The 12,044-nt window shown below is 42.6% G+C and overlaps 1 pseudogene across 1 annotated transcript; it reads left to right on the top strand.

The window, feature by feature from the left end:
* Positions 1–10,871: 10,871 nt before the first annotated feature.
* Positions 10,872–11,805, top strand: LOC307096022 (developmental pluripotency-associated protein 2-like; annotated as a pseudogene). The gene is made up of 2 exons: positions 10,872–10,881; positions 11,054–11,805. The product of its transcript is annotated as a developmental pluripotency-associated protein 2-like (transcript).
* The last annotated feature ends 239 nt before the right edge of the window (positions 11,806–12,044 follow it).

The raw sequence follows: 12,044 nt of genomic DNA, 5'->3' as shown, positions 1-12,044 counted from the left end.
TTGTGGAACATGTCTGGCTTATATGCCTTTCCTACACCCCGCCCCCAGCTCTGTGTTCTAAGCCCAGCACATAGCAGGACCATCAAAATCATGTATTGAATAAATAAGAAGGACCAGTGCTTTATGGCAGTTCTTGTTGGTTAAGCAACTTTTATATTTTGATAACTATAGTTCAATGTAATTGGTTTCCTTTGTAATACCTCACAGTAAAGTGTGTGTGCGTGTGCGTGTGCGTGTGCGTGCGTGTGTGTGTGTGTGTGTGTGTGTGTGTGTGTGTGTGTTTTGAAGGGAAAGGAACTAAAACTGAGGGTTGAGTGCATTGGAGTTGAGTGATCAAGTCTTTGATGGTGAATTTGCAACAGTTAGAATATAAAGAGGAGCTGAATGGTGAATGGCTCAGCAGGCTGCTGGGTCCTGCAAAATTGCCAGCAAAGCTGGTTGGTTTGTTCCTTCATTTGTTAGGTAATTACCAATTTTATACCATGTGTCAGGTTAGCTCCTAAGAGACAAAGATGCTTAAAACACAGTCCCTGCTCTCAGGTAGCTTATGATCTAGTGGAGGAGATTCATATGAAAACAAATCATTGCCAATAAAATAGTGTAACAACTATAATCATGTTAAAACTCTTACACTGACATATCTTCCATTCTCCCATTCTCTATAAGTCTTGATGCCCTAAGGTTCACCAAATATGTGGGTTTCCTGTCTTCAAAGGAGAGTGGATACTAGCCAGAACAAGTCATTGCTTACTCTGTCAGGTTAGATTTATATTTTTTAGTCTATAGATGAGTTTTATTTTTTAACATGAGATCCACAGTTAAAGAAAACACACAAAGAACAAAGTGTATCTTAATTTTCCCTAATCTCTCACCCAAAATTAGCATTTACTTTCATTGTGAATATAGATACCACAGTAATAGCCATACCTGTGACTTTGTCATCAATAGAAATCACATTTTCATATCACACTAATAATGCTGCAGCTATCTCAAAATATTACTTACCCTTATTATTACCTCAGAATTATTGTGATTACTAAGCCTGCCACTAGATCTTATCATTTAATGCATTAATAAAAGAGCCCAGATATTATTCTATGATAAATTTTATATTTTGATAAAAATATTTCAATATAATTTGTTTCCTTTGTAATTCTATGTATTTTCTCTGTGTAGCGAATTCTATATATTTTCTCTTATTACTCTGAGAAGCGATTCATAGGCACCATCACACTGCTAAAAGGAGGCCACCAAGTCACAAAATGTTTTAGAATCCCTGTTAGATAATAGTCTTAAGAGTGAGGTTTTATCAAGGAAAATAATACTTTTCAAATACCAGAAGCTCCCTTTATGTATTCAAAGAAAAACCTGGATTTTATTACAAGTCATGAATAAAGAGAAAAGAGGCTAGGGTGTAAAGGAAATTACCACTTGCCTGAGGAGTAAAGAGCACTTCTGAGATTGGATATGTGGAACTGTGCAAGAAAAAAGAGGAGAGGAAGAAGTAGAAAGACATCAGAGGGCCTAGTAGAAACCACCAAAGCAGTAAGGGGTGTTCATTACCTGGAACAGGCTATGAAGCCCCTTTAGAGAAGACCCGAATTCACCTTGGTGCTGGAACAATCTGGCATCCAAGTGGTAGGACAGCAATAGGGGAGGGAGAACTCAAAGCACATGGGCCTGATGTGGCTCTTCTGTTTCTTCATAGCGTGTCTGGCATGCAGAAAATCCAAAATTTGAAGGAGTAGAGATGACCAGTGGGCCAACAAAGGCCTGTGTTTAGAATAAAATGTTTAGAAAATTGTGGGGGGGGGGGGCGGGATTTGTAACCACAAAGAAATAGCCATGACTATGAATTTCAACAACAGTTACAACTAATGAAGTCCTTAATATACCAAAGGGACCCACTTCATTTCAGCAAACATCAGCACAGGAATGTAAGGATTATTCCAGACCAGCCATTCCATAACAGATAGAATGAGCATGGATCCAAGTCTCTATTCTCCTTAATCCCACTGCCACAAGACACTATGTTTTGTAAGAGGAGGAAAATAAAGTTAAAGTATGCAATACTCAGCATTTATCCAAAGTGGATGATTCTTTTAATTGACACAATGAATTGCGTGTCTGCACTTCCTCCCCAATAGCCAACAGGATGTAAAATTCCTGTAGTAATTCAATTCTAGAGAATATTTTTGCACATCTGAGTTACTGCATGTACATTCCAACCCTCCTGTATGTGTTTTGGCATGATATAGAAGTCAGTTCAGAGTCAAGAAGAGGACAAAAGGAGAAATGCTCAGTTCCATGAGTATGTGGATGGTGAGATAGGTGGGTCAAGAATGGCTGTGCTGAAGAGGAAACACTTGAGTTGTGCCTTGAAAGATGAGTAAGTTTTCCAGGAGCACTTCACTTGAAAAATCAACCTTCTTGGTCAAAAAAGTAAACTACACAGTTTGAATAGTATCAGAAAGGACCTCTAAGGCCGCCCAAACAGATCCCAGAATACCACCATTAACGACCTAATTTTTCTCTTAAATATCTTCTACACCTCTGCTTCTCAAACTGTAAAGTGTATATGATCACCTGTTAATCTTATTAAGCTACAGATTCTGATGTGGCAGGTTTATAGCAGAGCTTCAGAGACTGCATTTCTAACATGCTCCCATGGATGCTGATATTGCTGGTCCATGGACAACACTTTTGGTAGCAAGGCTCAAAAATGCCTTAATAAATGTAGCTAATAATAGCTAGCATTTACCATGTCATTATTACATGGCAGGCATTGTACAAAGTCTTTTATACATGATCATGATGCATTTGCTTCTTATGATAACCTTATGAGGTAACTAAGAATTTCCAGTAATTTGAGAATTACTGAAATCTCAAATTCAGATAATTTTCAGTAATTTTCCCAAGGCTGCTGCTGTGATGAAACTGGGATTGAATGCAGGTTGCCTCATCCTGGACCCTGACACTTAGCTATTAGACTCTATTGTCTCTTGAAAGTAGTAACACCTTAAGGTGACAGTTTTAGTTTTGCTTTTATATGTGTGTGTTTTCTAAGACACTAGACTCTTTTTATAGCAGCTATGTATAGTAAATACAAGATAATTTATCTGTTTAATGGGGTTGGAGACCTCAAAGCCCACTTGCTCAGCCAATTCCACTGATTTCCCACAGTGCCCTCCAAACAGGACCCTGGGGCTCCAGGATATTCAGTTAACAGCCAAGTGCTTAGAGATGTTTAGAGTTACCCTTTTGGGGGACATTAGTAGACAGGTAATTAAAAAACTCATCATCTGGTATGAAGCTAAATCAGGGGTGCTGGAAACAGAGATGGGGCACCAGAAGGAAAAGATGAGAGGTTACAAACTCAACCGCTCCTGACATCTTTGTTTGCTCAGAGTTAGCTCTATCTTGTTACTGTCTTCTCTAAAGACTGTCTGGGCTTGCCTGGTTTCTCTTCCTTTCTACTCAATGTTGGCTTTCATCCCTGCATCAAAGAGCAGAAATGGCATTCTGGCTGGCTCCTTCCAGCCTCTCAGCCAAATGCTACCTCAATGCCCTGAAAACCAGGGAGGTACCTTCCTGGGACAGGCCTTTAAAGCTTCTAGTCCCATGTTTTTCAAACTTTGCTCTGAGGACTCTGGAGCTCCTCCAGACCCTTCAGTCACCCTACTGGATTGGTGGAGTGAAAATATGGAGGAAGTATAGAGTAGGTTAGTAGGGCAAGTGACTTATCCATCATAGAAGGACAGAGCCTCAGTGACTAAGGAGTTGAGAGTTCCAACTGCTGATTTCTGGTTGATACAGAACATCTTGATATGGGCATTTTGAGTCTTCCTCTGTTAACTGTGTTCTGACTAATGCTATGACTCTGATTCTAATATAGGCTTACCACTGATTGCCTGAACCTGGTCATTTTCCCTTCTGGAGTCAGGGTAAACTTTCTGTCCTGAGTCTCAACAAATTCTGGAAATAGATACTAGATAACTGCTTAAAACACATTTCAACTCTAGGATTATGCTCTAGTCTTTTCCATTTAACTATCTGCCCAAATGTCACCTCTTCAGAGAAGACTTCTCTGACCATCCCATTTAAACAAGCACTCCCATATCTTGTCTTGTTTTCTTCATAGAACTTATAATTTACCTGACTTTATATTATTTGTGTATTGTCTCTCTTTCCACTAGAATGTAAGCTCCAGCTCATTATCATTATACTAGGGACCCAGTGCATGAATTTGTGCACCTTGAAAGGAACTGTGGGCCATGAGGTTGCGGTAGGCACAGGGGCGGGTCTCAGCCCATCCTCCGAGCCCCTAGCTGGCCCCTCCTGCTGCGGCCTCTGGTCCCCTGTCTGCCAGCAGCTCCACTCCTGCTGCTGCCGCTCCTATGCGCTGAAGGCACGGGCCCCATTTGCACCCGCTGACAGTGCAGAACAATTGGGGCCAGTGCCAGCAGTGGGTGGGAGTGGCAGCTGTTGTCTCGATCACCCCTCAGGAGCAGGGGAAGGTGGAGAAGCCCTCAGGGGCGATCAGGGTCAGCAGCCGCCACTCACACAGCTGATGGCACCCAGTGATCGGAACTGGCACCTGGCACCGGCAGTGGGTGCGAGTGGGGCCAGCACCAGCAGCAGGCGCGAGTGCTGGGCAGGACCGCAGCATGCAGGAGCAAAGAATTTTCAGTAACCACCAGAGGCTCGCTCCGATGACAGTAACCAACACCCCACCTTGGTCTGGCATCCCTGCTTACCTGCTCCACCATCCCGGGACGGCCAATGCCTGCCACATTCCACACATGCCCCCTGGTGGTTAGTGCATGTCATAGCGACTGGTTTTTTGGTTGTTCCGGTTGTTCCGCCATTCGGTCTATTTGCATATTAGTCTTTTATTATATAGGATCATTACCTGCAGAACCTAGAGCATCACCTGGGATGTAATGGGTGCTCAATACATACAGAGTAGGACAAAAGTATGTTTACAGTTGTGAGTATGCAAAATACATAGTTTATTCTTGTATTATTAATTAATTATTGTATTATTTTTTATATGAACAACTGTAAGTCTACTTTTGCCCCACCCTATATTTGTTCAATGTATAGAAGGATGGATGGATCAAATTCACATGGAGCCACAGACTACTTCATTAGATCCATGGAGATTCTCTTTTCACAAGAGAATATATACCATGGTTTTGCATGTTCCCTGGAACATGGTAGTGACTCAATAATGAACTGAATATAAGAGACAGGTGGCTACTGGGAGGGAGGATTAGCTTAGACTACTGCTTCTTATAATGTAGAGCACTGTGGACAATTCTCCCACCACCACTTCAGGTAAGAATATCAAAATCAGAATCTTTTTTAAAAAGCACTTTTAACATAACAAATACAGGGTTCAAGTTTAAATTTTTATTTACAATTTTTTAAATTACAAAGAGAAAATTAAAAAAATTGTATTCACGATACAAAATATAGAAAGGACATGAACTTTTTCTTTCTTAAAAGGTCAGCATGGACTTTAATGGTTCCAGGGAACACTGGACTGGCAGTCCCTAAGGCACTTCTCTCTTAAAAATTCTGTGATTCCAAGCCTGCACACATCCCATGGCATGTGATCTGCTGTACAACATCTATTTCCTAAGGAGTGCCTCTCACGAAAGAAAATTCTGTTCAAATAGTTTTCCCTGTTGTAAAAAAAAAAAAAATCCATGGAAATTACCAAACCACAACTGAGCTGAGGTCAAAATAGTCTTGAATGAGCATTAACAAGGAAGAGGGTGCTATGAAACAAAGGCGAATTTTTTCTCCTTTCCCTCCCCCATGGTGATCACATTCCATTTTTCAAGGCAATGGCAGCTATCCAGCAGGCATTTGATTTATGTAAATCTGCAGCAGCTCATAGGTGGAACTGACACAGCAAGGGGCTGCAGAAGTCAGACCTTGATGTTCTAATTGAGATTCTGTTCCCAGATGGCTATGGAGAATGTAAAGTACCTCATCTATAATCTGGGTTGCATCCATTAATATCCAGACCAGCTGCTAGGTGAGATGTATCAGACAGTGGCAGGTTTTGATATTTTAAAATGACTTTAAAATTAAATAAATAATATCTGCTCATTGAGGGAAAAAAATGAGTAGAATATAAATAGTCAGGAGGGCATAAAAAATACCAACAACCCAGGGATAGCTAATAGTAATATATTGATATTCCAGACAGTTATGGAATATCATGTATAATAAGCACGTATGTACACATTTTTAAAACAAGGGATTATAATGTACTATTTTATGGCATAATATTTTTTCACATAGAAATGCATTGTAGGGATTATTCTTTGTCAAGACATGAAGGCCTACTTTATTAATGGATGGTTTCCAGTTTTTTACTATGTAAACATGGTTACAGTGAACATACTTATAAGCCAATGTAGAATTTTTTTCTTTAAGATAATTATCTAAAAGTGGCATTTCAGAGTATACATTTTAAGATTTATTATATTATGGCTTCCCTGACAACATCTGGTATTGCCATACACTAGTAATCGTTATTACTACTATTATACAAGCAGCAAACATTTATTGAGATTTTACTATATTCCAGAAACTGTTCTAAGCATTTTATAATTATTATCCCATTTAATCCTCCCATAATTCTATGTGCTAGGTGCTATGATTCCCACTTTACAGATGGAAAAACCAAGGTAGAGAGCTAGCAAGTGGCCTAGTCACTTTATAAGATGAAGGTGATAAGACAGCATCTAATTTATTGACATTTTGTGAGATGAAGTGAAAAAATGATTATAAAACATTTATAATGTGAGCTATTATCATTAGGCAATGTTATTTATTTGTAGAAAGTACAAATTTTGGATTCAAACTTCTCAGATTCAAATATTGCCCTGAGAGTTTTTAATTATGTGAATTGGGCAATTTACTTATCTTCTCTGTGCCTGAATATCCTCATCTGAAACAATACTACCTATGTCATATTGTTCCCATGAAGCTTCAGTGAGTTAATTTATGTAAAGTACTTAGAAGAGTATCTGAAGCAAAGTAATTCTTTGCTATTAATGCTAATAATAATAATGATAAAGGTAATTAAAGTGCTGCGAGGTCTATTTTTTTAAAGGCTTTAAAATGTAGGTAAGGATGTGGAGAAGCTGGAACCTACATTGCTGATGGGAGTGTAAAATGGTGCAGCCTCTGTGGAAAAACAGTTTGTTAATTCCTCCATGTTTTAAGCATAAAATTACTATCAAACCCAACAATTCCAGTCCTAGGTATATATTCAAAGGAATTGAAAATGCATGTCCAAATAAAACTTATACACAAGTGTTCACAGGAATATTATTCATAACTAGAGGCCCGGTGCACGAAATTCGTGCACGGAGGGGGGTTGTCCCTCAGCCCAGCCTGTACCCTCTCCAATCTGGGACCCCTCAGGGGATGTCCGACTGCCTTGAGGGCAGTCGGACATCCCTCTCACAATCCAGGACTGCTGGCTCCCAACTGCTTGCCTGCCTGCCTTCCTGATTGCCCCTAACCACTTCTGCCTGCCAGCCTGATCACCCCCTAACCACTCTGCTGCCAGCCTGTTTGCCCCCAACTTCCCTCCTCTGCCGGCCTGGTTACCCCTAACTGCCCTCTCCTGCAGGGTCGATCACCTCCAACTGCCCTCCCTTGCAGGCCTGGTCCTTCTCAACTGCCCTCCCTTGCAGGCCGGGTGCCTCCCAACTGCCCTCTCCTGCTGGCCATCTTGTGGTTGCCATCTTGTGTCCACATGGGGGCAGGATCTTTGACCACATGGGAGCAGCTATATTGTGTGTTGCAGTGATGATCAATCTGCATAGTACTCTTTTATTAGATAGGATGACATTTCTTTCTTTTTTTTCTTTTTTTTTATCCTCACCTGAGGATATGTTTCCATTGACTTTTAGAGAATGTGAAAGAGAAAGGGAAAGACAGAGAGAAACATCAAAGTGAGAGGAATACTTAGATTGCTTGCCTCCTTCCTGAGCCCTGACCTGGGCCCCAGCCAGGGAGGAGCCTGCAACTTAGGTACATGCCCTTGATCAGATCTAACCTGGACTCTGCGGTTGGCAAACCTAGACATTATCCACTGAGCCAAACCGTGTAGGGCAGGTTATGACATTTCTTAGCCCTCCAGCAGTGGACCTTCATTTTTTTCTCCAGGAGTGTGGTGGAAAAGCCCTAGATCACTTTTTTGGATTCTTATACCCAAGTTACTAAGAATATTACCAGTGGCATACAGAGAGCTTAGCCAATGAGTGGTCAGAAAAGGTATTTCCTCTGTAGTTCACACCTATCTCCTGTGATCTCCGGCTCCACCCCTGCCAAGGCCTAAAGCCTCCAGCCCTGGGCAGGGACCCCCAGCTGGCTCTGATCGCCCTGCTCTACCCCCAGCCAAGGGCGCAAGCCTCTGTTTGAGGCTCGGGCCCTGGGCAGGGACCCCCAGCTGGTTCCAATTGCCCACAGACACCCACAGCTGGCTCTATCGCCCGGCTCCACCCACGGCCAAGGCTGCAAGCCTCTAGGCTTCGGCTCTGGGCAGGGACCCCCAGCTGGCTCCGATCGCCCACAGGGGACCCCAGCTTGCTCTGGGCAGGGACCCCCAGCTGGCTCGGATCACCTGCAAGGGACCCCAGCTGGCTCCGCTGGAGGGCTCCACCCTAAGCCAAGGCCTAAAGCCTCTGGCTGAGGCTTGGGCCCTGGGCAGGGACCCCCAGCTGGCTCCAATAACCTGCAGGGACCCCCAGCTGGCTCCGCTCGTGGGCTTCACCCCCAGCCAAGGCCTAAAGCCTCTGGCAGAGGCTTGGGCTCTGGGCAGGGACCCCCAGCTGGCTCCGATCCCCCTCAGGGGACCCCAGCTGGCTCTGATCGCCAGGCTCCCATCACCAGGCTCCGCCCCAACGTCCAAGGCTGCAAGCCTCTGGCCAAGGCTTGGGCTCTGGGCAGGACCTCCAGCTGGCTCTGATCTCCCCGCTCCGCCCCCATCCAATGCCGCAAGCCTCTCTTTGAGGCTCGGCCCCTGGGCAGGGACCCCCAGATGGCTCTATCCCCCGCTCCATCCAAGGCCAAGGCCTCAAGCTTCTGTTTGAGGCTTGGGCCCTGGTCAGGGACCCCCAGCTGGCTCCAATCACCGCAGGGGACCCCAGCTGGTTCCAGTGGCCCAGCTCCACCCCCAGCCAATGCCGCAAGCCTCTGGCTGAGGCTCGGGCCCTGGACAGGGACCCCCCAGCTGGCTCCGATCGCATGCAGGGGACCCCAGCTGGCTCTGATCACCTGTGGAGGACCCCCCGCTGGCTCCGATCTTCCCCTCTGATCTTCGGCTCCAATATCCCAGTTCCAACAACTGCTCTCCGAGGCTGCAGCCATCTTGGTTAGGTGTATTTGCATATTCCCTTTCTGATTGGCTGGTGGGCGTGGCCGGTGGGCGTGGCTTGTGAGTGTAGCGGAGTGATGATTTGCATATTACTGTTTTATAGATAGGATAGGTGAAAATAACCCAAATGTCAATCAGCTGATAAATGGACAAATAAAACATGGTATACCCATACAATGGAATTTTATTTGGCTACAAAACAGATTAAGTGCTGCCCTAGCTGATTTGGATCAGTGGATAGAGCATCAGCCTGTGAACTGAAAGGTCCTTCGTTTGATTCCAGTCAAGGGCATATACCGGGGTTGGAGGCAGCCGATCAATCATTGATATTTCTACCTCTCTCTCTCCCTCTCCTTTCCTCTCTGAAATCAATAAAAAAACAAACAAACAGATGAAGTACTGATACAGTTACAAGAGCAAACCTTGAAAATTTTATGCTACGCAAAAGAAGCCACTCACAAAGCATCATATATTACATAATTCCATTTATTTAAAATGTCCAAAATAGGCAAATCCATAGAGACAGAAAGTAGCTGTTTCCTGGGACTAGAACAGAGAGGGAGGAAAATCAGGAATGGGAAATGACTGCTAATGTTTATGTGATTTCTTTTTGAGGTAATGGAACTGTTCTAAAATTAGATTGTAATTATGGTTGTGAAGCTATGTAAATATGCTAAAAAACATTGGATTACATACTTTAAATGGTTGAATTTTATGGTATATGTATACCTTAATAAAGTTCCATTTTTAGAGATTTATATACAAAAGAAGGGTTAAGTTCTTTCATATCACTTTGACCATCAGTTTTGGTAAAAAATAATAATAGTAATAATGGGGTATTTTGGGGGTCTTAGCAAGAGTATGATTAGATCAATGATTGGTCCCAACCTGGCCAATGTTAACCAGATCTCACCATGGCCCTCCATGCTTTTTGTAATCAAGTTATCTGTTTTGAATCTTACTGCAGTAATGCTCATTGCCCTGTGGTCTATCATATTCAGGATAAATTCGTGCTGTAAATTAAACATGATGAAGAACAAGGACTTTGCCTTATTCACCATTGTATCCACAGTACCTATATGGCACATAGTAGGTGCTAAATAAATATATGATGAATGAATAAATTGAGGGATAGATAACAGGCAATATGAGCTGTGAAAAGACTTTGAAACCAGGACTTGGATTCCAATTTGATATCCACTACTTAGTCGATATGCAGCACTGAGCAAGTCAATTAAATTATCTCAAACTCAATTTCTTACAAAATGGGGAAAATAGCACCTGCTTCACAGGAAGTAAGTTTTTTTTTTCATGAATCATACCAAATTTATTTATTTTTTAAATTTACATAGCATTTCCCCAGATCTCACATGCTATAACCACTCTTTAGAGACTACAGAGAAGTGTTAGAAAATCTCTTTCAGTTGAATAATCCTATGTTCTAAGTCATCTTTTAGACTTGATGGCCCAAGGTAATTATTAGTAAAAATCTCTTCTAAGGAGGTAAAAATGAGTAAACAGCAGGTATTCTCAACACTGCCTGCACTGCCTTCCTCTGAATATTCCTGGAAATGGCAAGCTCAAGTTCTGATAGCAGTGAGCCTAACATTTGAGGAAATCTCAGACTTATTGAGCATGAATAAGATAAAGAAAGTGTGAATCTCACATTGATTCCAGTTAATGAGGAATGTAATCAGAATATCAAATGAAACCATGTGTTTCTTCAATCTCAGAAGCCAAATTGAAGATGCCTAGGACAAATGATAAAGTTTATTTTCCTCAAACGAATGAACAATTCAAAGCTTGCCCCACAGCAATCCTTTTCTTGTCAACCATTTTGCTTTCGATTAATAAAGTGCATCTCAATATTTTGCAGAACTGGTGCCCACAATTGAATTTGAGTACCATGGCAAGAAAAGAGAGGTTTATATGAGGCTCAGGGAACATGCCTACTTTGAAGAAAAACAAGTGAGTGAGGAGTACAGAGACAGTGTAAAGAGTATTGCTGAGACACCACAGGAGGCCACACTGCAGTCATGTTCATGTTGGGGGGAGGGGAATGCGAGCTGATGACCAAGAGGGCAAGGAGTGAGAAAAGTTGTCACATGAGTAAAAGAGAGGGAGGGACGGGTACAGTTGAAGTGACAACTTCAGCTCAGGAGGCCATGTTGGCAGCAGGGTCAAGAATTGCTTCACGAGCCATGCAATCCAAGGCCGTGAATTCATGCTCCATTCCTACTCCTGCTGAGACCTTTCTGTGGCAAACGTCTGGTGTCAGGGGGTGTGTGGTCCAGGGCAGACCTCTCCTGGCAGACAAAAAGGGTTGGGTTCACCTGCAGTTCCATGCAGGTCAGGCCTGGGTGCCTGACACCGCCAAGGAAAGGATCTCTCTCTGACTGATACCCGCCTGCCCTTGGAAGATAATATGTGATGCACTGAATTTTTTTATCCACTTTTTGATATCCACTACTTAGTCAATATGCAGCACTGAGCAAGTCAATTAAATTATCTCAAACTCAATTTCTTACAAAATGGGGAAAATAGCACCTGCTTCACAGGAAGTAAGTTTTAACTTTTAATAAGTATTAGTTGCCTTCTCTTTTATTCCACCAATTGTAAAAGTCCTGAGATGTTA

This window comes from Cnephaeus nilssonii, assembly GCF_951640355.1.
Source record: "Cnephaeus nilssonii genome assembly, chromosome: X".
In the NCBI taxonomy this organism is placed as follows: domain Eukaryota; kingdom Metazoa; phylum Chordata; class Mammalia; order Chiroptera; family Vespertilionidae; genus Cnephaeus; species Cnephaeus nilssonii.
This window is presented reverse-complemented; position numbering and strand designations above follow the sequence as displayed.